We start from the raw sequence: 25,590 nt of genomic DNA, 5'->3' as shown, positions 1-25,590 counted from the left end.
TTTAAATTGGGCAGGGAAGGTGAGGTACTGCCAAGCTGTACTGGCAGCATAGGAAATCATGTCCTCCCTTGTTGGCGCCATCGCCGAATGGCGGACTCCCTCCGAGCTCCGGAGGGAGCCTGCTCGGCAGGGGCTGGGTTCTACCATGCCGGCGACGCGGGGACCCTCAAAAACCATGGGCGCTGAAACCCATGGGCATGGTGACTCGGCGGGCACCGTTTGCGCCCCCCCGACCACGCGAAGGAGCCTTTTTAAAGGCTACGGAGCGGGTGACAGGGGGTGGTGTGGTGCTGTGAGTCCTCCACTTCCCCTGCCGAGTGAAGCCGCATGCCATTTGGCGGAGAGCGCTGACTTCTTCCATTGAAAATCTGGACTTAAAAGAATAACCCGTGAGTAATTGGAACTTGGATTAAAAAGGGGAACAATTTTTTTCTTAAATTCGGAGCGAGTGGGGGAGGTGCAAAAAGGAAGTCAGCCTCCCCCCTGTTGTAGAGGAGCTAAAGCAAAGGACCTGACAACTAAGATCGAGTGCAACCTTTTTTTGATAAAGTTATTAATTTCGCGATGGAAAATTATAAGCTGGGCTGGAGGAGAAAAGTGGAATGTGAATTAAAATACAACCCCCCCCCCCGAAAAACCCCGGGAGCGATCCATGAGAGCGCCGGGAGAGGAGAAATAGAGGTTTTGACAGCTGTCAAAGGAGCTGCCAAAACTGAAGAACAAAAAGAGAACTTTGTTACGAGGACTTTGCTGGTTACATTTGTTATAAATTGGATATAAACTGTTTAAAACAAGGAATAATAAGTTATTTTGACTGGTGGGTGTGATCGGGAAGGAAACTGAGTTATTATAACCCCTCTAGAGGAGCTGTGGGTCATTACAAGTATTGCTGGCATGGAATTTGAATCGGACTTTTTATCTCCTGGGAAACTGCAGAAATGGAACACTATTTTGTCTACAGAGGTCTACACACTAAAGGAGACAATAGATTTATCTATTGAAGAATGGAAGGGACTTGACGTAATGTTTTGTTCCTGAATAACAAAGCCTCTGTAGAGGAATTACAAGCTTTTTGGAATTAGAACATTTGTGCAGGAGAGCAGGGGGAAAAAAAAAAGAGGAGAAGAGAGAACAACAAGAATAACAAGAATAACAAGAACTGGACAAAGTTGGAAGATAGACCCCTTCCAAGATTGGACATTCGAAATCAAAGATGACCAAAAGACGGCAAAGACTATTAAAAAGACGGCAAAGCGGACTGGTGAAGGATTATGGCTTAGATGTGGGAGCTCCAGGACGACAGTAGACTTGACGGACATTGGGAACGCAACCGGGAAAGGGGGGAGGGAAATTTGGAATCCAAAGGGTGTTAAATTACATTTTATTCTTTTTTCTATTTTTTTTATGTTAATCTGTATTGTATACTAAAGAGGGGAACTCGTGGAAGGGAACAGGTCGATTTTAGGGGATGGGGAAATATTTTTTAAATTGGGTTAATGATAATAACTTCAAAACTTGGGGTAAGAATTTGCTGAATCTATTTGAAAGAACTGGAATACAAGAGGGGGAGGGGAGGGGAAGTCCTGGAAAGATGACATTGAAAATAAGGCCTTAAATTTGGATGTTTTTCTTTTCTGTTATATTTGAAAATTTTTAATAAATATTAATTTTTTTTTAAAAAGGAAATCATGTCCTCCCTTAAGGAGGGCACATGTTGCGGTGAGACCAAACCCCTATGTGGGTAAGATTGGTCAGCCACAACACCCGATTGGTAGGTCCCTCAATGCTGGGTTCAATCTGGCCAATGGGGCACAGTCCAAATGGTTCGAGGGAGCTTTATATACCCATGCACGTGACCCAGAGCTTCCTCTTTCGGTGTGTGCATTCGGAATGGCAACAACGTGTCCTCTGCACAGCTGAGAAAGAGCAATTTACCCGCAGGCAGGAGGACTTGGAAGAGTTGAAGGCAGCTCTTCCTGGACTCAAAATATTTTGGTCACAGCTGCTGCAGCGATGTGTGTGGTGAGGTAGCTGATGCCCAGCTGCCACTGAGAGGGCCAGGAGGCGCATCCAGAGTGCAGTGGCCAAGAAGGTTCTGGTGATCCGTAACCCGGGCATTAACTTCCATGACGCATCCCTTTACAGGCTTGATGGGGTTCATCTGTCTGTAATTGGGAATGATTTGTGGCTGACCTCCGTGTCAGCATGGTTAAGCGATTGGTTACAGGTGTGAGTGGTTGGTGGCGGGCACGGGTGATAGGAATGGGAGGACACTCTCGCCATCCCTATGTGAAGGGTATTCCGTTAAAGGAATCCAGGGACTCAAATGGTTTGGTCAACCCTTGAGAGGGGGTTGTGCCCTTGCCTGAGTCCAGGACGACATCTGGTTGGGGGACATACAGAGGTACCTTGGGTTACATACTCTTCAGGTTACATACGCTTCAGGTTACAGACTCCGCTAACCCAGAAATAGTACTTCAGGTTAAGAACTTTGCTTCAGGATGAGAACAGAAATCGTGCTCCGGCAGCACAGCAGCAGCAGGAGGCCCTATTAGCTAAAGTGGTGCTTCAGGTTAAGAACAGTTTCAGGTTAAGAACGGACCTCCAGAACGAATTAAATACTTAACCTGAGGTACCACTGTAGTCTGTTCCCGACTTTCTGCCTATCCAGGTGTTCAACCTTGGCTGACATATGCTGGAACCGAGTGAGCGCTACCTCCATGTCAGGGAGCTAGTCAAACAAGAGCCTATGCAACCACTAACTGTAATCAATAAAGTTGTGGCCTAAATTATGCCAAAAACCAAACTAAAATTTGAGTCAAGTGTGAATTTATTTGGGGGGGGGGGGGTTCTGGGCCTGAACACGCAAGTGCCAGTCCAGTTAACTCTGCAATGGGATCATAATCAGCACCTAAGCATTTCCATCTCTTTCTCTTTTTTTTAGTTCCCCAGAATTGCCAGTGGTTATTCACAAAAAGTGTGTGTGCACAAACACCACTTTGGCTTAGCCCTAGAAACAATTTAAAAGAAGTTTTGGGAAAGTCAAAAAAAGTTGGGATCTTGCAAATGGGATGGAAATGAAAAGGAAACATGGGCAAAGTTTTGCTGTTCTTTGCTTTTTCTATATGTTTGTGAATCTTGAAACCAGCAGGGTCCTCCCTCCATATTCCATGGCAATAAAATGATAAAAATATAACTGGTACTTTGCACTGTTGGAAGAAAGATGCAGGCCTGCAAGCACCAGTTGCAAAGTGGAAACTGTAGGCCTACAGCTGTTTTGATGTAGTGAAGTTAAAGGGTCAGTCTCTAAAAGGCATTCTGCAGAGGTGGGACTTCATATAAATACAGATATCAATATAGAACCTGCTATTTCCACCTTGATTCAGGTTGGTCGCTGAGTTCAGGTTCACAGCTAAAATGGGTTTCCATCTATAAATAAACAGATGTTACAAAACTTCACAGTTCTACAATGCTGCCATCCAAAACTATGATAGTAGAGGAGTATACAGTGATAACAGAAGCGGTAGCTTCAGAAGGATCTGCGAATATGCTTATTTGTTTTGTTTTATTTATTTCACACAAATGATATACCATTTATTGTAAAAACAACAACCAGCAACCTCAAAGTGGTTTACAAAAAGAACAAAACAATAAAATTATCAGGACCCCCCCCCCCAGATAAAAACAACTTGTTCTGGTCCCTTGATGATTTGGTTTTTGTTTTTTAAAAAATGATGGACTAAGTTTTGAAATAAAATGAATGTTTCTAATCTGTGTTTATCTCTTGTGGGAGAGGAGAGACAGTGAATAAAAACATTAAAGTAGATTCAGTTATTGCACAAGGATGCAGTAGGATTTGCTGATGAAAGCAGGTGTTGACACCCAAAGATTGAAGATAAGGCTTGGGTGTTTACCTGCATATGAAAGACAATGATCTTACTAAGTGACAGTGGTAATTTAAAGACTATTCAGGTATATCCTGCCAATGCTTAAGCAGAAACATTCCCGTAATGCACAAATGACAAGACACACCACTAACATGCTGTATTCCAAAGCTGTCTATTGATGCTATCTTTCTTCTGGGATAGATGGCATAGAGAAAACAATGATACCTGAATACCATGTCCAGATAAAAATGGTTATAAGAGCAATGGTGGTCAGTAATTATATATTTCATAGAATCATAGAATCATAGAATAGAATCATAGAATCATAGAGTTGGAAGAGACCACAAGGGCCATCGAGTCCAACCCCCTGCCAAGCAGGAAACACCATCAGAGCACTCCTGACATATGGTTGTCAAGCCTCTGCTTAAAGACCTCCAAAGAAGGAGACTCCACCACACTCCTTGGCAGCAAATTCCACTGTCGAACAGCTCTTACTGTCAGGAAGTTCTTCCTAATGTTTAGGTGGAATCTTCTTTCTTGTAGTTTGGAACCATTGCTCGGTGTCCGCTTCTCTGGAGCAGCAGGAAACAACCTTTCTCCCTCCTCTATGTGACATCCTTTTATATATTTGAACATGGCTATCATATCACCCCTTAACCTCCTCTTCTCCAGGCTAAACATGCCCAGCTCCCTTAACCGTTCTTCATAAGGCATCATTTCCAGGCCTTTGACCATTTTGGTTGCCCTTTGACCATTTTGGTTGCCCTCCTCTGGACACGTTCCAGTTTGTCAGTGTCCTTCTTGAACTGTGGTGCCCAGAACTGGACACAGTACTCCAGGTGAGGTCTGACCAGAGCAGAATACAGTGGTACTATTACTTCCCTTGATCTAGATGCTATACTCCTATTGATGCAGCCCAGAATTGCATTGGCTTTTTTAGCTGCCGCGTCACACTGTTTAGCTGCCGCGTCACACTGCTCATGTCGAGTTTGTGGTCAACCAAGACTCCTAGATCCTTTTCACATGTACTGCTCTCAAGCCAGGTGTCACCCATCTTGTATTTGTGCCTCTCATTTTTTTTGCCCAAGTGCAATACTTTACATTTCTCCCTGTTAAAATTCATCTTGTTTGTTTTGGAATATCCTGGCTCATCACAGTAGCAGCTACCAATAGCAGGAATTCTGCCCCCAAACTGGTGGGGGGTGGGGGGGCTTACCATTGTTGTTGGGGGTGGTGAGTATGTATGCAGATGCTCCTTGATTCAGCGTTGTCACTGGAGAATGGGATACTCTTCATATGCCTTACATCAGCTTAGGCTGGTATTCCAGCTTCAACCTCTGCTGTACATCAATAGCCTCTGGAACCATGTAGGACTGGCTACTGTAATGTCCTTTTTGTGGAACTGCCTTTGAAAACTCCTTTGAAACATCAGTTAGTTCAAAATACAGCCATCAAGCAATTGACTGAGAACAATTGGTGGGAACATAGCTCACTGGTACTGACAGGACTTCAATGGCTTCTGGTCGATTTCTGAGCACAATTCAAACCATTTCTATGTATTAGGACACACAGGTACTTAAAGGAATGCCTACTCTCATATCAACCTGCTCATGCTTTGAGGTGTCCCTCCAGGTGTCCCTGGCATCTATGGTAACCAGGAAGATGTATGGAAACCAAAGAATGTTTGCTTGCTCAGTGGGGGTCTTCTCTTTGTAGGATTTTTCTTTCTAGAAAGGCCCTCCAAGTGCCAACCTTGTTCAGCTTTTGACACTAGCCAAAGATGTTTATCCAGGCTTCTTATTGCTTATTTTTATTTTTGAAAACGTATTGTTGTTTCTGCATTTTATGTTGCACTTTCTAATTAGCTTGAGAAGTATATCAATGCATTAAGAGAGTACCCAAAAGGAAACCTCATTAAAATATTAATATTTTAAAAATAAAATATGAGAATTAATTTTAAAAAAGTAGTTTTGAAATCATCTTTTTAAGCAATGCCACCTTTTTGATTAAATTTCCTCTTGAAAAGGCTTCCTTGCTGTAAATATTGAATAATGTACTCAACGAAGAAACAACCATTATAAAACTGGAAGTTCCTTTATATACTGAAGCATAATTAATTTCCTGAGCCAAAAAGCGTTGCCTAGACAAGGAAGCACCCATTCATAACACTACAGATTTCACGAATGAACTCTCTATGCCTGAGAGAAAGGTTATACATGCACATTTCATGCCCTCCGGTACTTTTCTGCAATGTAAATGAAGCAAATGCTTCAAGAGCTATGCAGAACTCAGAACCCACACAAGTAGAAACAGAGCCGACAATTGCTAGGTGTGATATAAGATTATGAACTCTTGATTAGGAAATGCAGATGATAACAGCTCAAGATAATTGGCTTTTTAAAAAAGTGACACCTGCCGCCGCCACCACCAAAGATCTAAGTGTATTGCCTTATTAATTTAAACTTTCATATTGTAATTTTTAGTCCCATCCTATTTTTCTAATTGTAAATTGTTTTAATTTACATTTATTTTTTATTTTGGTACCCCACCCTAGCATCTAATGGGGTCTGTTGTTATTGTTGTTACAGTTTTCATTGTGCCATCATTATCAATTGAATCACATACGGCATTAATCATATTGCTTATATTTAATTGAACTTAATATTATAAAGCAAGGCTGTGTAGACACCACAAATTTAAAATACATTTAAAGCACACAACTTCCCACAGAGAATCATGGGGAATGTAGTTTGCCCCTCACAGAGGTACAATTCCCAGTACCCTTAGCAAATTACATATGCAGCCTAAGAATTTTTTGTCGCCTTAGCCTTGTGATTCAGGTCTGTGCCTAAGCAAGTATAATAATGTAGTTCTGTGGAATCAGGAAAGTGGATGTGTGTGTGTGTGTGTGTGTGTGTGTGAAAGTGGCATCCGATCTTCCTACGTGTTCAGTGATACACAGTGTTAATCATTCTCACAGCAAATTCATTGACATCAATGGAATTAGCTCTACAGATGTCAATGGATCTACTGTGAGTATGAGCTACTTGGAAATACACATACAGAAATGTTCAACTTGCAACCTTCCAGAAAGAAATCTGAGTGTGTCTAATACTACATACAAGTGTAACCAGAGTGTTTCATTTGTTGTTAGTGACCTCAGATGTTGCATTTTGATGAAATTATGTAAAGCTAATGTTCTCTACAGGGAACAAATGAATGTACAATCCATTTCTGTGATAATGAAAGACAGCAAGAGAAACAGAGAGAGAAAATATGTGATCTCGTTTGGGGAACTTCTCTATTGTGCACAATGGTACATCTCCTGCCAAAGAAAAGGCTAGTGCTGTCAAATCTGTTTACCTTATGAGAAATGGGAAACTTTACAGGCTGCTAACAGGATTTCCTAGGCCTTCATTTGACTTTGCAAAATAATTTTTGGGGGTGCATTCAAGGCCTCATGACTGTCCCTCTGAGCTCCTCAGCTAGCAAAATTATTCTAATTGTACCTCATGCCTGTGGCCACAAGTTTGTTTATTTCTTCAGTGTATTTGCATCCTCCCTTTCCATTGTAAAACAATGCAAATGGAAACTCACATAGTATGAAACAATAAGAAAGTGAAGACCTGAAGCAGGTGGTGGAACTTACAGGAGGCTGGGGGAGAGGACCTGCTCAGCATTTCCCCTTTGCTTCTGTTATCTTCTGAAGGTGAAAGTGGGCACAGCTCACTGTGGAAAGGCAGCACCTGAACTCACTCTATCCATAATAATAATAATAATAATAATAATAATAATAATAAATCACAGAGACAAAACATATTAAAGCAACCTTAGGGGCAACTCAAAACAAGCCATCAGAAAGAAACTTCTTGGCCAGGGAGAGGACACTTCACTAGACAGAAGTTCCATAGCCTGGGCATGTCAAAAGCTAAGGGCTGCTCCCATTTTCCAGCTAGTTGCATTTCTACTTTTGATGAAAACTTCAGCAGCACTAATTAAAATACAATAGGGAAAGACGCAGGCCCTTAGGTCTCCTGGTTGCAAACCATTTAGGGCTTTAAAAGCAGTAAACAGTCTGAAGTAAACTGGAAGTCAGTCACATGCTCCTAGGAACTAGCCGTTGTCAGCAGCCTTGCTGGTGAATTCTGGGCCAGCTTGTGTTTGCAAAGATTTTTCAAAGGCAGCCCCTTTTAAAATACATCACAGTCATCCAGTCTGTGTGTAACTAAAGCATGTCAACTTTGATCCAACCCACACAGAAATGGCCCCAGCTGGCAAACTAGCTTAAGATGAAGAAAGATACACACCAGGGCACAGCCACCACTTAGGCAACAAGCAGCAAGGTTGTGTTGAGGATACCACTGGACCTGATCTTTCAAGGGGATTAGTACCTCATTCCAACACAGGTTCAGCCCATATTTCCAGATTAGTCATTTCAGTCTGTGCCTGGAATCAGCATACCTCCTACAAAGACATCATCACATGTGCACCCTAGGTTCTGAGATGTTGACTTGTTCTTACTCCCAGGCATTACCTATTGCACAGACAGAACATGCCTTAAAGTCTAGTTTCATCCTCACCCTTGCTTGATCTGGGTGCATTCAAAGACATAGTCCTGTCGCTTCCATTGACAGCCCAATCTGCAAATCAGTTAAACAGAAATGAACAAAGTTTTGTATCTAATAAATTCTTGGGGCAGTAATATAAAACACATGCTTGGCCTTCTAGCAAAAAATGAGAGTCAGAGTCCAAAGGCTTTCCCCCATCTTCTGCATTTAGTTTAATTAAATAGTCAATTAAAGCAATTGTAAGTTTCTCTTGCACAGGATCACATTATTTCAGGGGAAATTATTTCAGACTAATGGTGCAATGTAGGCAGCTCAAATTTAGATGACTGAACTGGATAGGAAATAATTGCTTTATGGGTGGCAACAAATAATATGCCTTAACATGCCATTTAAAATTTCACAGGAATGTTAGCAGATCCTGGCAGTGATGTGTTTACTATTGAGCAATTAAAACGAAACACAAAACCTTGTTTATAAGCAAAAGTGCTATTTCACAATGCTAGCATTTCTGGTGGTTACACCCATCGCTGCGTGTGTTCTCTCTTCAGAGAAATCATGCAGAACAATCCTAAGCATCTTTTACTCACAATTAAGTTCCATTAAGTTTTATGAAATTGCTCCATAGCATGTTAAAGAATGTGTCCTAATTATCCCATATATGCCATTCATATCTGCAGAGTCACAATGCTGTAATAGTTTTGTGAATACATTCACTTAACACTAACTTGTTCGCTAATCTATACTACCTTTGCAAGATACGTAAACTTGAAATTGGATTGTTAAAGATGCTTCTGTGCATCTTTATAACTTCCCATTGCTGCCTTGTGAAGTTCTTCATGCTGTCTTGATTTGACTAAAGGCATTTCTTTCCAACCCCAGTTCAACCATAATATAGATGCAGGGCCAGAGTACAAAGGGCTCCCAGCACAGTGCTGCCAAAGGGCCTCACACCTGGGCTTATCTTTCATATGTAGATCCATAAAATCTATAGACTGAGCCTACTTAGCTTTCAGTAACATGGTGGATGCCTTCTCAATGCTGAAATGGGTCCAGAGGTCCAGCAAGGAGTGCTGAGTAGCAATGAGTCCCTTCTGTTTGGGGTTTGCAACCCAAATTACAGATGCATATTCTGTTAGACAAGCACAGGGCTAGTATACACAGAGTTCTTGAACTTCCTAGAGATGACACTCTGTGTGTGGTCACTTCCTTTGCCTCCTCTGGGCAGGAACTCAGCAACAAAGGAGATGATCCATCAAATTTCCTTCTGCCTGTGAGGAGACTCTCTCTTTCTACCATGCCTCCAAGCTGACCAGACATGCATGACTAAAGCTCCTTGTAACTTAGAAGTATTTATTGTAACTTTAAAAGTATTTTTTTCTTCATACTACTTTTGTTGTATATGTTGCTTGCATAGAAATGTAAGTAAACTAAAAATGTGTGGTTTGTTCTCTGAAACTGGGGTGAAGAGGGGGAGATCAACAGACCACAAATGTAAGGGATAAAAAAGTAACTGCCTTTAATAAGATGTAAAATTTATAAGTGTCTTATTCTGCTGAAAAGGCTTCACAGTCAGATTACCTTTTGTATTTCTCCCACACATGAGGGATAAGAGGTTTAGATCTAAATCTACATATTTAATCTTCAATCCATTTCCCACATATTAAGAGTCCCAAGGACCCTTGGTCAGTATCTGGCCTGGCCAACCTCTGATGCTGGTCCTGTGTGGATGCCCTACCCTGACCATAATTCAACTTACCTGCTACCATAACCCCCCATGTGTTGAAAGAGTATGTGACAGAGGATGTTACTTTATGGTCTATCCCTGTCACTGCTCCACTTCCACACATACAGCCTACAGAACCCATACATTTGGATGAGATATTAAGGAGCACTATGCTGATACCCTCCACTCAAGGGAGAACCCTCTATCTGCACAGAATCCCTTTACATGCCAGATGACTATGTGGGGGGACAACATGGTCATTGGACACATCACAAATGGGGCACAGGTCTAGTTTGCAGAGCCCCCAAGCCCCCTTCTTGTGCTCTACCCTTTTGTCATGTGATGGAGAGGTTACCTGAAGCTTCATATTTGTATAAATAATTACATCAATTTATGTACTAAGCATGACCAAGAGGTACCTGCAGCAAAATGTTGTGGTGTGGAAAGCTCATCCTAAGTATGCCAGCCAGCCCTGCCCTTTTCTAAGATACCCCATCCCACTCCTCTTTCACTGTCTTTTCATTTTCTCCCTCCAATAGTAAGTCAGCATTCTATGGTCACTGAGCATGCTTAGTCCTCATCAACATGTTCTATGTTCATACTTTTATTCCTCCTGTCAAAGATTTTGTTGTACTTCTGCAAGCCTTCAGGTTCCCCCAGGTCTGCCAGTACCTACCTTCAAGTGTATGGATGGTGCACATAAAATGAGCTTGCTAGTTACGTGTAGAATGCCAAAGGAAGCTAAACAGATCAGACTCTGATTAGTGCCATTATGGGAGATTGCCCTAGAACCCTCTGTGCTCTACACAGCCATTATGACATTATGAGAACGACTTGTTACAACTAATTCAAACAATTACCTAATTTCTATGTAAAGGAATAGTTGGAGGAGTATGTACTAGGGATATGTACTTTTTAATTAATGTGATAGTTGTAAGTAAAGTAAAGTTGTAATGTGGTCTGAAGAAAAACTAGTTTGTGAGCTGAAGGACAAGGTGTGGCAAGAAATATGTTCTTTAAGTTGTGACATGTTTAGATAATAGGAAATGCAAGAACATCAAGGGTGCGTCACGAGTGGGAAAAGACTCACTGATAGATGCATTGTGCACTACACAATAAAGTTGTTAGCAGCACGAACATGACTGCATATTTGAAAGGCATTTAATTAATCAATATTTATTACTTCTATGCCACTATGTGCTGTGGAACGAGTGACAACAATGATGTCCACCCGTTTTGGCATGGAAGTCTGCTTCTGCAATAGGACTCCCCATTTTATTTTATTGTCTCTCCCTCTCTCCAGCCCCCGCTGTGTGCCCCAAAGTCTGATAGGCCCGCAATCCTCTACAACAGAATTTTGAGTTGCACATGGGCTGTAGGGGCAAAAAAGAAAGAAAGGAAGAAGCAGTCCCATTGCATGCATGAATATCCAACCTTGCTACAATGGATCTCAGCCAATGGACCCAATCCATTTTAGCTTGTGCACAGCGGACATGTATACGAGGGTAAACACAGGACTCAATAGTTCTAGTTCCAAACTCCATATGTTAGTGCTGGAACACAGCACATATAGAACTATTAAGGGGTGTGTGTGGTTTGTATACCTTCTGTTTTATTTGTTTCTCTTTAGTAACATGCTTAGAGTTTGAATAACTTGCACCAGGCTGAAGAAAGCCAGTCCCCAGTCAAGTGTTTCTCAGGAATGATGCATACTCAAAATCACTTTCACTGTTAAGTGATACCGTGATGTTAAGCGATACCAAGGTTGAAACTCATTGGTGTACCTCAAGGCTCCTCGTAGGCTAAAAGAAAACACAGCAGATCATGCAATAATTAGGACATTCATGGCCTATGAAGCAGGATTGTGCCCCCTATGGAACTGGATTCTGTCCTATTGGGTCTGTAAGTTATTCTTCCATTCCTTGAATGGACTAGAAGGGGAAGGCTGTAGCTGTGGGGTAGAAGCTTTGCATGCAGAAGGTCCCAGGTTTAATCCCCAGCATGCTCAGGTAGGTCTGGGAGAAATCCCTGTATGAAAACCTTAAGAATTGCTGCCAACCAGAATTGATAATGCTGAGCTAGATGGACCAATGGTCTGGCTCAGTAGAAGGCAGCTTCTTATATTCCCATGTTGTAGTTCACACTGCAATGTGTCTTGCCTCTTCAGCATGCATTAGAAATTCCCATAGCACTATGACAGTTCACCATTTCCTTCTATCATTTTAATCATGGAAGCAGCAGAAGTCACCAAAGGTCCCATAACTATTATCTGTCTTAGGGATACTTGTCAAGCATTGGAGTCATGTCAATGACTCAAAAGGTAACTTCCCATTGGGATGCCAGAATTCTGTAATAAGCAGTTTGAAAATAGGCCCCAAACGACTTCAGACATCTGTGTGTGTCCTTTCTCACCGCCACCAGGAAAGTGTTAAGTACTTTATTATAATAGAGCCTCTCTGCAACAGCAAATAAAGAGAAAATAATAGGGGCGTAGCCAGTCTGACATGAAAATGATCATCTGAGAAGCATGTATTGCTTAAACTCATCTTTTGATGTCTTCCTTTTCTCCTGGATTTGTGAGATAAGCTGACAGCCTCAATTACCTTCCTCACAGATCATTGGCAAAGCTTTTGTGAGATAAACACAGAAAAACATGGAACTCAAGAGAAACTTCAGTATTATGAGATAATTTTAGTAGTAGGGATGGTAAATTGGCAGAGCAAAAGGTGGACTAAGTCTTTCAACACAGGGAATCTTTGTAAAGAGAATTCCTTTGTAAGGCTGGGTTCTACCCCACCCCTTGCCACGCTACACACACACACACACTTTCTTTTCTCTGTGTTACCATTTTGGGATTTTGTTTCTGAATAAGAAGAAATGTTAGTTTACCACCAGTAACATAAAATAAAAAATGTTGCAGCTACAAGGAAACATCTGAACATCTTATTTCACTAGATTTCAATTACATTAGTTTAAAAAAGTACAGAGCAAGTTTTTTAATAACTTCATAGAGCAGCTATGTTCTAGTGCTGAAGGTTTGAGCGTCAAGTCAACCATGCTGTTGTGTTATTTCAGCAGAGGTGAAAAATGACTTCCTATTATAGCCTGTTTTATTTTCCTCCCTCTGTGCATTTATTTAGATGTCAATTAGGACCACATGCTATTGATGCTCAAATATTCATTCCAGTTTACAGAATTCTGTTGGCTCACTATTAATCTCTACAATTTCCCATGACAAGAGGTACAAGCCAAGATTTCAGTAAGAACTGGCCCTTCCTAAGAGCAAGAGGTAATCTGCTGTTACAGTTCTACCCATGGTGAATTAAAATGCATTCTCAGATAGACAGCCATGATGTTCCCCAAATAACTCTGAGAGCTGAAGTTTGTTAAGGATGCTGAGAGTTGTTAGTAGGCCTTATTTCTCTCACAGAACTACAATTCCTTAGTTCCTTGGAAATAGGTCTTGTTTGTAAACCACTGAGAAAATGTGGGCTGCATCGCAGTCTTTTCTATTACAGTAGGGTTGCCATATTTCCAGAGGTAAAAATCTGGACAAAGTAAGTTGTTGAGGCCCCTTCAGCCGGCCATTACCGCTGAGACCGAACCCGAGCCTGAACCACCCACACTTGACAAAGCCCAAAACAGAACCAGAGCTGCCTGTGCCAGAGTCAGAGCCTGAACCCAAACCACCTGCATGCACACACAAACATTTTTAACACCCCCCAATCCAGTTACAGATAGGTAGCCGTGTTGGTCTGCCATGGTCAAAACAAAATAAAAAAAATTCCTTCCAGTAGCACCTTAAAGACCAACCCCCCAATCCAGACATTTGCTTACATTTGCAAACCCCCCCACCCCCCGATGGGCATGTAAAAGACATGTCTGGGATTTCCTGGGTGCATGGTAACCCTATGTTATAGTGACTTGTATTGAACTTCAATTTAAATTGCAGGATATGCCTCTGTACCTATAAATTAGCATATGCAGATTTTATGCAGATCTGTATCCTCTTTTGATCCAATTTTTAATGATGCATTTCCTCTCTTTGGACAGCCCAATTCAAAATTACCAAAGAAATACCCCAGAAATAAGAATAATAAAAAAGCTCAAGGAAATACTAAGAAAGCTTCAGGAAAGTGGTAAAATTAACATCTGTACAGTGAATAGAAATTAGCATGCTAGTGCTGGTGCTGTAGAACAACGATCTTTAGCCAATGGGAAATTGCACTGGGAGTTTTTTTATAGCATTTTTGTAGCTTTTTCCAGATCAGTGTAGATCCAGCCCTGATCAAACATCCCTGTCATCCTCAATGAGTTGGTGGGTAACTGTGTGAAACAGGGAGCCCGATTCTCCTTGTGCAGGCTTGCCATATGATGTAAAAGCCCAAATAAACATGCATCCAAGATCTGGCTTCTCAGGAAAGCCTATTTAGAGTAGGCTAAGGAACTTATTTTTGCTACTGCAGCTTTAGCTAAAATGATGTTGATGTGGTTTTCTTTAAAGGGGGGGTTAAACTTTTATTTTAAGCCACCCTGAACATTGTACAAAAAGGTAAAAATATTTTTTTAAAAAATCAAACAATTAAATAAACACATGTCTATGTGTGTTACTTCTGTTCAGAGCTTCAGGACCGTATGGCAAGTCTCTCACTGTGATGAGAATTCTTCCGTTTTGTGGCTTTAGCATAAGCAAATATAGAGCCTTGAGTTATGTCATTCAAGCTCATAGGAAACAAGCAAATATGATCCGGAACACCGCACATTCACCACGCTGTTCATTACAAAACCTCTTTCTAGATAATTATATATTCACCAAAAGGGCAAGGTAATTTGAGCATAACTTTTTATTGGTTGTTCCTTTTAAACTTCTGCCATTCATATTCAAAGTAACAGTGTGTAGTAACATGAGTTGTCCTTGGAAATCTTTAAGGAGGTTTACAAATAATCATTAATTTTTTGTGCCCATGTTCTGCCTCCTGTTTCAGTGATAGATAGACATGTCATTACCTTTCTAAAATATATTCATGATTTTTAACTGCAAAGGTCATTGCTTTTCTCCTCTCCTGATTTGCAAAGTATTTGCGGTTTGTGCAGCAGCAGATTCACCTTCGCCAAACTTTCATATTACTGGGATATCAAACGAAGTGTACTAATGAATGGACTTTTAAATCCAGATAAATCTGCATCCCTTCAATGGCTCTTTTCCCCCTCATAATACTCTAGCTGAGGGCACACAATTATTTACAGAGGCATTCCATGGCACCATCAAGGCACGCTCTGCTGCCCCCTTCTGCCATTGAACCAAGGCTTGAAAGAAGTATTCTGTTGTAGTCACTCAAATAGTCTGCAGTGAGTGCTTTGTTGTGGTTTGCGTAAGGTATGTACAACTTCAGTTTGCAAATGGACTCAAAAGGTTTGGCCATTTCTGCTCTAGGTGTTCAAAGAAGGTGCATGGGAACAAAATGTGGAGGAAGCAGGAAGGTGCCCATACATTATCCCCATTCCCAACATCTCATGTTGACCTCTATAGACTGAGACCGAAGGCGTGAAGTGGAATTATTTACTCATTTAGCTGAACGTGCTTAGAATTGCCCCCATGATTGGGAACCTTGATTGTACAGGCTTCCCATTTTTAGGGAGGATTCCTAATATATTTAGTCAAATGTGTGGTGAATCCCATTTTGACCTCAATGTGGTAAGATCTGGAATGGAGCAGGGCTATTTAGGATAGTGTGCTGGTGCCATGGTCTCTCCACACTTTATTCCAACATTTTTTAAATTTTCTTTTTCAGCGCCTGTGGAAGACTTCTCTCCATCTCTCTTTCAGCTAACAGTTTTTCACCTTTGTCCTCCTGGCTGGCTGCCACATAGCTGCCACTACTGGCCTTACAAGTAGCATGGGATGAGCTAACCTGTCTGGGAGATCAGAAAGGGGGATTGTGCTGAAGCAAGAGAAGTACTTGCTATACCTATGGGGCTTCACTACCCTTCCGTCATTCTGCATATCAAAAGCTCTAAGCCATGAAGCCACTTTATGTTGACAGATTACTGCGATGTAATGATGTTTCACCCCTTCTCCTCTTCCCTTCACCTTCCATCCCAAATAAGTATTGTTCTGCCCTTTGTGGTAAGTGCAAATAGCATTCAAGATTTTGTCCATTACATGTCGTTCAACCTGATCTATCCTTCATCTAGGTAGGTCATTGACATGCTCTTGTTCTGTGGTGAAACTGAAGTGCTTTATGAGAGAAATGACCCTCACAGTCTGCAGTTGCTTGTTGCTTTAAGCTTCCATGAACCTTAAAGGTTCATCTTTCAAAATGTGAAATGAGAGCAATGTGGTACCTACTCTCTATCGCTGGAAACTTATTGAGGAAACCCTATCCTTCTTATTCTACTCTCTATCGCTGGAAACTTATTGAGGAAACCCTATTGCACTAGCGGTCACAGACCCTATTATTCTCATATAGTGGCAGAAAATCATTGAAACAAAACTCTTCATTGCCCTGCAATGATAAAGAAAAGTGCAATTCATCCCTGAGCCAGTGTATCAATTGTCACAGAGCACTGGCGGTATATGAAATGCTCGCCTGCTGAGCCCTGAGTCATCAGTCTGAACTTTTGCCATCCTCTTACTACAGGCACTTTCCTGGTATTCAGTCATTTGCCATCTTAGTGAGAAATGAGAATCTCAGTCAGTTCCATGGGGGGGGGGGTCATCAAAACATACAAAAGACACACAAAACAAAGGTGGATAGAAGGCAACAGACATGTACAAAGAATAAAAATATCACTGGAAATAAAATTGCATGTACATTTCTGCATTGTATATTTTCAGGGAGTTATTTGAAGGAATTCCTTGCCCAGTTTTATTCATTGATAAAAGAGAAATAGGCATAAATCCAAAGAGATTCAGATCACTGGCAGTATAAACATTGATGTTTCCCTACCATAAAAACTGGTAGTGAATAAAATGAGGCTGAAAGCATGGAATTACTGCCTTATATGGAATCATACCAATGGTCTCTCTAGCAGAGGCATGTACAAAATTTGGATAGATATCAAATCCTGAACCAAATTGGGATGATTTGAAAATATTTGGAGCTTGTGCCAATTTAAATGAGATACCTCTGAATTTCTCTAAACACAACTGGAAGCCTCCAAAACATACTGGAGTGCTGTAGGAGGCATATCTGGGCCAAACAGAAATATTTCTCTCAAAGCTTGACTTATAAGTAAAATGCCAGAATGAAAAGATGGTGGAGCACTAATGTAATAATGCCATTTTCATATGAAAATAATAGCTCACAAACTCACAATGAGGGAAGTTTTTTCTTTTTAGTTCTCCCCCTCCACTCCCCAGTTTTAAATGTGCCCAGCATGAAAACCCCTGGATTTCATATTTTTATGTAATACCAGAGATTTCGTACCTAGGGATAATCTTTATGAAGTAAGCATTCCCATACAAATTGTGAACAGAATAATATTCTTTCATAATCAATCCTTTTATAACCAACCAAAAACCATAAAGATAACCCTTGCAAACAAAAAGAAGAAAAGAAATAAAACCAAAACTTTGCAGATATCCTTTTGAAATATGGCAGGATTCATCCCTGCAGAAGGAGGTACTATGCTGGCAAATTTCATTCAATTCTGCCAAAAGGTTGTTGATCGTTTCATTAAACACACACACACACACACACACAAAACCCCTTCAATGAATTCTACCCCACCCTGCAATGCAATCTGCTCCGTATCCTGGGGGATAGACTTAGGGGGCTGATTTATGGAGTCCTGTAACCTACAATCAACCTCTTGTAACTGTGTTTACAGTGCACAGCAACCAGTCTGAGGCAGAATGAATTAAAAGGAATAAATTTCATTCCTTATTAGCATGAAAATGAATGCCGCATTTTAATACTAAATAAGTACAATTTCTTTGAAATAAGGAATATGTGGCAAGCCTGGTCCACTAACACATCTATTCCAGCAGACAGGTTTTAGAAAGACTGATTACCGAGCTCTTGGATTCAAGTTTATAATTATTGCTTATTGTCCTTATTTATTTTTGCTCTTTTTTTCCTGCTAAAAAAAAGCTTCAAAAATGTATTTTAAAAGAAAGAAACACAGGATTATAGTCAACTCAGTTCTGCTGAGAGTAGACACATGGAAACCAATAGGCATAAGTTAATTATATGTAACCATTTCAATTGGCCTACTCTAAGTAGGACTACTATTGGATGCATTGGAGACAAAAAATGGCAGAAGTCCGTTTGACTTCTGAAATGTTCAAAAACCAAGGCACAGCTTCTGATTGGTGCAGGCGCCCCAGAAACAATAACCGACAGCCACATTAGATGCTCAGCTTCCAAAAATCTTTTGAAAACCAGAACACCTATTTCCAGGTTTTCAGCATTTGAGAATCAAGGCATTTGAGAACCAAGGCACCACTGTATTAAACAATCCAAGGTCTTCAGTAGCAGCACACAAACTTTTAAATCTGATGACATGATGAGATGCCTTCTCATCCACCACCTTCTGGTTCTTCTCAGATGCACCAAAGCTGTAGAATCAATGCACAATGAAGAACCTGGATGATGTTTGCTCACCCTGTTCCAGCCTATGCAGATTGATTGTTTTTTTATTTGTTGAGTTTATATGTACCCATGTTTTATGCACAGAGGCTTCTATGTGTGTGCAAATGGGGTTTTGTATGTGTGCAAACATCTTGCATTTCAGCAAGATACCAGAATATGATCTGCTGCCATGTTCTTAATTTCCCTTTCTGTTACAGCTTTAGAACAGCTGAACTTATTGTTGAAGAATGGTTTGACTATGAACCTTTGAACCTCTACTACAAGAACTTCTACAGAGTCCATAATAAGCAGTCCTATCCTGATGGACTATATATCTCACATCTCGAAATGTTTTCCCCTCCCCATTCTGATTAATTCTGTTTTCTTAGAGTTTTTGAAGGACTAATAAAAGAAAATGGAAAATATATGGGAACTGTTTTTAAGAGACTGCCAACTGGTTGTTTGTATGTCACTGAAAAATATGCTGTATTAACGATGTGCTCAGTATCGACACCAAAGTATCCATGAATCATTCAGCCACAAAAGCAGAACTTTTAAAAATTAGATGTTGTAACATTATTCCAGTATGAAAGGCAACAAAGATTTAGGAAGACACTAAAGAGTCGATTGCATAAAAGTGAGACATTACTGAAAGCCATTCTGCTTTTTTAAAAGCTTTGTGTATAAAAGTGCAGATGTCTTCCAATAACTCAGAGGAAGGGAGAAAATGGTTCTTGTATAATAGGAATGAGCAAAAGGCTGGCATTTAAGATGTTGCTTGATGTGCTGGAAATCAAGCTGAGACACAGTTCAGTTCTCAGCTTGAAAGAATGAGGATACCAAAGTCCCTCACATGCAGATCCTGTGATCTAGCATAGATTCTGAGAAAGGCGAAAGGTGTTCATTTGTTAACCCTAAACTTCAAATAAAGTTTTTTGACAATGAAGTTCTCCTTCTGTGCACTAAACTAAACATGAGAATATACATCTAGCCTTCCTTCTGACATCAATGTATGAACCCCATGTTCCCCCTTTGGGCTCATTGGACCATCTAGCTCAGTGTTGCTCTCCAGGTTTTCAGGTGGGGTCTCTCCAAGCCCCACATGGAGATGCCAGGAGTTAAGCCTGGGACCTTCATGCTCTACTATGAAGTTATGCTGCTCCTTCATACAATTGGTTGCTTCTGGTAGCAGGAGTTGCAGAATGTGGTGATATCCAGACACATATTAAGACAGCTCTATGTCTGAGTGAACTTTTTTTTTTGCTCCAGAGCTTTCCCCACCCCCCCACCCCCTTTAAAGCTGAATTAGAGGAAATGGCTATTCAGGATTTATGTCGATTACTGTTTGCTCTGATTCAGCTTTAAAGAGTGGGTTTTCATGGGGAAAGCTCTGAAGGAAAACAAACAAACAGGCACTCTGAACTGGAGGTTTAAAGTGTGCACAGTACCAGGAAAGCACATAGGACAGGTAAGTGTGGCTAAGTTTTAAGTTCTACCAAACATTGCAGAAGTAATCTAGATAGGTGGCTGATGTTTCTGGAAGTGACCACGCATCAGATATTAGCGTCCAGATATTAGCATCTGCCAAGAATATATGAAGGCAAGACATGGCCAAACAGCTATTAACACTGTTTTAACAGTTGGATATGAACACACAAGGATTTATTTAGGGATATCATTTATCAAAATTCCAGGAGGTTCTCTGCCGACATACAGAGCCAAATGGCTATGGGCAGCCTGATCAACACCCCCAGCTAAGTGGTGTACTTCTATTTCTTAATATGAATAAGATTAAAAACTGGTTCAAGAAGTACAAATTGCTGGCTCACAGAAGTCCCAACTGCAGCTACTTGGAGAGGGACACTTTTTCTGACATTACACATGTTGGTAGACATATAACTGACCTGATGGTTAAGTTATCTTAACAAACTCTAACCTACCTCACTGTAACAAGACTGTAGACTGGAGATGTACTTTATTCCAGCTTCCCTCATTTAATCAAACCTTCTAATATCTGCATCTGTAGGGAGAAGTTCCCAACAGAGTCCAGTTGTTGTTTGTTTCTGATGCTGCCTGGTCTTAAAACAAAATAATCTCTCCCCAGTCTTCAACAATATTACTAAATAATTGCAAATGAACAATAACGCTGTCAGTATTCAGGGAGATAAGACAAATGTTAAGTAAATTACACAGAGTAAATGAAAAGCAAGAATAAATACAGTCTCCCTCAGTTGACAGTATCTTGACTTAGTCTACAGTTCGATTGCAATTTAGAGGGAAAGGGCAGGATACATTATTTGGGTATGAGAAATGCTATTTTAAAAAGAGGCAGATTATAGGACTGGTAAATCAAAGTAGCAGTGTTAGAATGAGAAATGGACACGTCCAGAGAGATAAATTAATCAAATTCTGGATAATGTTTATTCAATATTGAAACAACAAGACAACAGCAAGAACCCACTGATGGCATATGAATTGATCTGGCTTACTTGACCCAACAAGCTCCCCGCCCTCTCACAAATGTGAACAACCCTCACTGCAGCCAACCACAGACAACCAACCACAACCTGCCTCCAATACCTCTCACTGCCAAGGAAATGTAATAAGTGAATAGAAAGAGAACTGACCCAGTTGACGCTGACACCAAACCTCACATGTACACTATATAAAAGAATATAAGTTTCACCACCCCATCCCTCCTCTTCCCCCACCTTATACTGTACTCAACACTAATGTCTCATAACAAATGTAACTGATCTGTAGAAAAGATTTTAAAATCTGAAAAAGAGACAATGCACATAATTTTGTAAACCAAGAAAATTTTTAATAAAAAATATTTTTTAAAAAATATTGGAACAAGCATAACATCTTTTGATTGTAAAGGATGGTAAACGATGCACATGGTAAGAAATGCTTGAAATGCATGTGTGGTTAATATACACACAAGAGGGCAAAGCAAACTGTATTTGGGACATAAAGCACTGCAGCGTCCATCCACTTTTATCTTACGATTCTTTTTATTTTCTTATCATGATGAGCACATCCATTTTAAATTGGATCTTAGCATGAGAAACGAATTTAGGAAAGAGTTTGCCTAGCTGCACTTTCCTGTAAGTCTCCACTGTGTTGAACGAAACACCAGAAGATCAGGAGAGCCTAGGCAATTGGGTGGCTCCCTCCAGCACAATGAGAAAATTCAGAATGGATATGATGTGAACGTCCACTGAAGGAATGAAAATAAAGGTAAATGGGTGGGGGGTTTCCCCCCCCCCCCCATAACCATCCAATTTCCCCTCTGAATTTCCTGTTCTACTTAGGTTCAAACCCAAACAGGGCAGCTTGTCAGATGCCCAGTGTCCAGCTCAGGGTGGTCCAACAAGGTCCTTGAGGCCTTTTTGGGTGGTCCTCAGCTACTGTACATTTGACCACCACCACCCAGCCCCTGCACTGCCTTCCGAAGCCAGCTAATCGAGGTTCCCTGGTCTAGCTCCTACTTTGTTGGAATAAGTAGGAGCTAGACCAGGTGCCTTCTTCCTTGACCTACCACTACAGGACTGTCTAGAAACCATCTTGCCCTGAGGCAATGAGGGACCCCACCTGTCACATAACTGAGGTGTAGTAAGCAGCTTGGAAAGTGCAGACAAGAGTATCAGTTTAGGCTATTGATTTGGCTGTGGCAATCATGAAAGACAGCTACATCAAACAGAAATGTTTTTTAGACCCTAGTTATATATGCATTCTCGCTGCTTCTAATATACCTCAACTCAGAGACTTTGCTTGGTGGAGAGTGAAGTGAAATAAACAAATGCCAGACACTTTTGCACAAGGCCCAGTGAAATGAATTGGAAACAGGCCTTAAACTAGTGCTTAATTCCCACAGATGTTTATAATTTTAACTCTGCCCTGGATTACGAACTGAATTTTATTTTGTGCTGTGATTTCAACATTTGGTATGTACACCACTGTGAAACAATGTAAAATGTGGACTAGAAATGCTCTAATTTCCCCACTAAGAAATGCTCAAGGGTGCGGCAAGTAGCTTTCAGCAGGGATGGCCAACTGATGGGCTGAAGTCAATTTTCACATTTCTGCCACCATGGTCATTACCTGTCATATTAAGTGGTGGCCTCTTCCATACTGCTGCTAACATGGGCAGTGTCAGCTGAATCCAGGCCCCATTCCCAGTACCCCAAAGTTGGCTATCCCTACTTTAAGCATGCATAAACCATGCCACACAATCATGTTGTCTTAAAGTGCTCCTCCCTTACACAAAGACACCTCAAAATTCAGTATTTCTGCAGGAGTCTCTGATATGGTTTCTGCTTTGGATATATTTATGTTTGATGCATTCCATTCATTTCCTGGCACGCATTAGTCATTTAAAAACCTGTTCAGAAAGGATATATAAAGTCTCACATTTGTATGTTGGTTGGTTTTTTTTTTTATAATTACAAACCTCTGAGTTCAATTATTTTCCCCTGATCCAATTTCTGTATGACAGCAACCCATACAATAAAAGCAAATTGCCACCATTCCTTTGTGCATTTAATTTTCTATTTCCTTTATTATGGTGTTCATAATTTCATATACATATATATGGGAAATAATACCTGTTTACCAAAATGCAGTGATGTAATATTGTGTGGCTGTTATAAGCACAACAGCTTTCCATTTTGCTTACTATTTTCAGGATTTCTGTCTAATCGCATAACAATCATTACACTAATTTCCTTTGATACCTTAAAAAAAAACTTTAGGAACCAAGGAAAAACGCTGAAACAAACAGGTGATATAAATGGACTTTTGCAGCATTAGAAAGCAGCCATCTAGCAATTTCCTATCTGTAATTTCCTTACATACAGAGTATTAAATAGGGACCTCATCTTGGTTCTACCCTTTGAAGAGCTAACAAGGAATCATAGAGTGCAATAAATTCCCCTTATGGAGAATATAAATACATTGGGATGTATTATGCTATGCATTGATTTTTTCGAGACTTTGCTTTAGTGTGCTTATGGTAATTATGTCTGGCTCCAGATCACAAATCAATGGGAACAAAAGTAATTTGATTTCTCCCCCCCCCCCTTTTGTATAAAATTAAAGGGTTTCCCACCCCCAAACAAAATCTTCAGGAAATATAATTTTGTTTCCTTGGCAGCAAATACATGAAACTGTGAACCAATTTGTACTATCCCTCCAGGGACAACCTAAGTCATTTTGCTGCCTGAGACTAAACAGCAAGTAGATTCACACATGCAAGTAAATGCCTATGCTAGTCCAACTCACTCTTTGGGTAATAGACATGACTAAATTTGGTTCATTGAACAGGATTCTTCTAAATAGTCACACAAATGAGAGCCAAAACAAGTCCTCTTACTGCAACAGAGTTTTTCCTCCTCTGCTCCCCCCTGTGCATGCCCAATGTGACCAAATCAGCTCTCGGGGTCAGGATAATGCCCCCCCCCCGAACAGCATGTTGTGGGAGAAGAGGACCATCCATCCATCCAGCTCAGATTTGCCTACACTGACTGACAGTAGCTCTCCAGGATTTCAGTCAGCCATTTCTCCCAGCCTTACCTCAAAATGGCAGGGACTGAGCCTGGGACCTTGTCCATGCAAAGCAGAGGCTCTACCACTGAGCTACGCCTTTCTCAAGTACTTTCTAAGGGTGTATCCAGATTTTTCACTATTTTGTGGGAGGGATTCAAGCAAGCTGGAAAGTTGAGCTTCTGCAGCTCACCTGGATTAAAGAGTTCTGCATCCCTAGTGCAACAAATCTGCTGTGAAAGAATTGGGCATTTTGCAGTTTGGAAAGTGATGAGGAAATGCATTGAAAAGTGTAGGTTGAATATGAAACAGGAAGATGTCTAAATGCCCTTTGAAGCAAATTAGGAGGGATGATCATTGTCCTATAATTGCCCTGCAAACAAATAGGAATGTATGCTTGATAAAGACCAGATAGAATCTCACCTACATGAAAGCTTTGTGCAAGCAAATCAGGACAATTCCTTAATAAACCAGTCAGGGGCCATGGGCTTATCTCCAAACTCCAGCTTTGGATTTGTTCTCTGCTTTCCACTGTAGTTTACCAATTTGGTCAAAGGTCCATGTTTTATTTGCTACTTAAAGAAAAGTAACCTGCCATATATAAGTAGTTTAGCATAACCCTTTGAAATACTTATATGTGCAGGAATTTTGTCTTATCTGACCATGGAGAACATGAAAGATTAGTACTTTTCTGATCACATAGAAAATGTTTGGGCATTCAGTAATAAATAGCCTATTTGGACATAATTTATGGCTGTTGGGTCACAATGTAGCATATGGTTTCAATGTAGTACAGAAATTGCACTCAAGTGACCTTTGATGTCCACCGTGCTCAGTTAAAGCCAGCTTGAAAGAAGTTTTTGTAATCTTATTAGAGAGGAACTGGTTTATAAATCTAGCAGCTGCTCTAAATCAAGAAACATAATTGATTTCTAAAGAGTTGGAGGAACACCACAATTAGCAGACAAAATAAAAGAAAAAGATCAGGTACTATGAAAGGAGTGGGCCATTATGTTCAGTGCAATAATGTTATAGTTATGCATTTGAAAAGTTAGCTGATTATAATCTTGAGAGCATGTATAATTTCCAAGTAAAGCAGATACTCACTACTGATGGGTATGTACAATGATAAATACAGCTGATGGTTCATTTACAAAATTTGAGGTAGCAGGCTTCAAGTTGAATAAAATGAAAACTAAGGTTTTAGAGAAAAATTTAACTGTGAATGAGAGAGAGAAGTTCCAGGAGGAGACAGGATTAACATTGGTCAAGAAAGTGAAATATTTAGA

General features: G+C 40.5%; 1 long non-coding RNA gene across 2 annotated transcripts in view; it reads left to right on the top strand.

The window, feature by feature from the left end:
- Nucleotides 1-25,590, top strand: part of LOC309349841 — a 153,839-nt gene that overhangs the window by 86,930 nt on the left and 41,319 nt on the right. The window contains exon 3 of one of the 2 annotated variants that reach the window (XR_014160213.1): nucleotides 18,973-19,111. The exons of the other annotated variant lie outside the window; for it this stretch is intronic. This is a non-coding gene — a long non-coding RNA (uncharacterized lncRNA). Of the gene's footprint in view, nucleotides 1-18,972; nucleotides 19,112-25,590 lie in introns of those variants that run through there. 2 annotated transcript variants of the gene reach the window in all.

This window comes from Podarcis erhardii, assembly GCF_964252035.2.
Source record: "Podarcis erhardii genome assembly, chromosome: 9".
Classification (NCBI taxonomy): Eukaryota; Metazoa; Chordata; class Lepidosauria; order Squamata; family Lacertidae; genus Podarcis; species Podarcis erhardii.
Note: the sequence above shows the minus strand (reverse complement) of the source record. Positions and strands in the feature narration are given on the sequence as shown.